This window comes from Macrobrachium nipponense, chromosome 23 (genome assembly GCF_015104395.2).
Source record: "Macrobrachium nipponense isolate FS-2020 chromosome 23, ASM1510439v2, whole genome shotgun sequence".
In the NCBI taxonomy this organism is placed as follows: Eukaryota; Metazoa; Arthropoda; class Malacostraca; order Decapoda; family Palaemonidae; genus Macrobrachium; species Macrobrachium nipponense.
This window is the reverse complement of record NC_061090.1, coordinates 18,022,043-18,024,542: the sequence shown is the minus strand read 5'-3', so window position 1 is coordinate 18,024,542 and position 2,500 is coordinate 18,022,043.

Here is a 2,500-nt window from a genome sequence, read left to right as displayed (position 1 = left end):
GTGCCACAGTGTATTATACACATATAATATTTGTTACTGGAGAGGCCGATGGAAAGGGAAATCCGTTGACCTTATCTATGCCCAAGACGAAGGTAAAGGATAAAATGATGTGGAGAATTATGCTGTTGAGGGATACCTTAAGCTTGGAGAGAATTCCATGGCCTGGCAGTAGAGGAAAGGCTAGTTTTTCTTTTCTTTTTTTTAAGTATAGAGCAATGGCGTCTATTTCATGGGGAAGAGACCAAGAAGGGTCAATTTTGCAAATCTAGCTGTCAAAAAAAAAAAAAAAAAGAAAGAAGCTGTTCTTCATGAACGTTTTTACAACAGTAAACGTTATTATTATTATTATATCAGTAGATGAAACTATTCACACGGATCAAGCACACCAAATGGGCCATTGACTTGAAATTCAAACTTCCAAAGAATATGTTAGATTCAACCTCCCACTGCAGACTCCACACTGCAGCAGTAACTGATCATGCTACAGAGCCAGTGATTTTTCATTGCCCTGGGGGAGACGCGAACCCGCCACATCTGAGTGGCCTTCCACGACTCTAACCACTATGCCAGCGGACCAATGTAAATACTCATGATACTGTTATTTCTCATCTGCCCTTCTTACCCTCAACATGGTCGAGTATCAAAATGGTGTTTTTATTCATAATTTTCGAGCCAATATTAATAAACATGAACTTGTCCCAGAGCGAAATTAAGTTGTCTCAAGACAATAAACTAACGTAGGACAATATTACTCTGTCCCCAGACCAATATTAAACTGTATTGTAGGAATATAAACTTGTCCTTAGGACAATATTGAACTGTCTACAGGAAAACATTAAATTGTTCTCAAGGCAAAGAAATCATTAAAGTTCACATTATAGACAATTAGAAAAGGAATCCTCAATAGTGTTTTTCTTCTTCAGTGCATCATTAAATGAATCATTAAATGAATTAATGCAAAATACACATAGCCTTCTCACTCACTCATAACTCTGTATTATGAGGTCACAAATTACCCTCCCATCCCGGAATGAGAGAGAGAGAGAGAGAGAGAGAGAGAGAGAGAGAGAGAGAGAGAGAGAGAGAGAGAGAGAGAGAGAGAATGTTAAATGATAGCAATTTAAAAAGAAATGAACTGCAATAAGGGCGAAGATGAAACTAAAGAGAGGTGTCATTTCATCCTTTCGTTAAAATGATCCAATAAAAAAAGAGTAATGTGTTCCTCCCAACTCTCTCTCTCTCTCTCTCTCTCTTCTCTCCTTCTACTAAATCATTGGAACATATGCCAACAATAACAATAATACCAAAAATAATGAAAATGATATCAACAACACAGGTAACTCCAGCAATGAAATAAACGTAGACGATAGAAATCACAACTACAAGAAATAATGCAAACACCATCAACAACATAACTAACAACAACAAAAAGCAACAAGTTTTAATAACAACCTTTTCCCCAACCATGCCATTCTTCCCACTCTCCATTTGAAGCGGCGCGCGGTACTCTCTGTCTCACCCTCCGCAAATCAAAACAATGACGTGATGAAATTCTGTGGTCACTGGGAAGCATACGAGAGCCGGATGCTCTCTAGGGATTGGGGGTGGGGGGTTGGGGTATGAGGAGTAATGGGGTATAGGAGTGGTTGGTGAAATGTGGGGGGGGGGGCTGGGGGGGGGTGGGGGGGGGATGAGGAGTAATGGGGTATAGGAGTGGTTGGTGAAAGGGGGGGGGGGGGTGGGGGGGGGGGGGGCGAGCCAGAAGCCATTTAAATTTCATATAGTCAATTTGAGTTAGTTGACACAAGGCTTGATTGCAACCACTTTCGCCCACAGCGTCAGGCGGAGTTCAGACCACCACCATACCACCCCACCCCCCCCCTCTCTCTCTCTCCTCTCTCATTCCTGGATGGCAGGGTAATTTAATGATTCTGCGTAGAATTCGTTCATTTTGGCAAATGCATTTATATATACTTCGCAGATTTTATTCACTAATTTAAATGATTAATATATTGGTAGTTAATACTGATGACGACGACTGAAATATTTTGCGAGAATAAGTACGTTTTTATTTACTTTATATATTGTTTCCATGTGATCTTTGGCATTTATAGATTTATGTATATGTAATATACATATAGTACATATATAAAATATAGGTAATGCCACAAGGAAAGACACATTCATATACATATAGTAAATACATAGATGTATACTATATATATATATATATATATATATATATATATATATATATATATATAAATATATATATATATATATATGCATATATATACAATATATATATATATATATATATATATATATATATATATAATATATATATGTATGTATGTATGTATAACTGAATCACGAAAGTTTGGAACGGATAAATAAATAAATAAAGGTATAAGCCACAAAGCTTCTTATACCTTGATTTATGCATTTTATCACAACGGAGCTACTCCGTTGTTTATCTTTCCTTCGTGGCTTATACCTT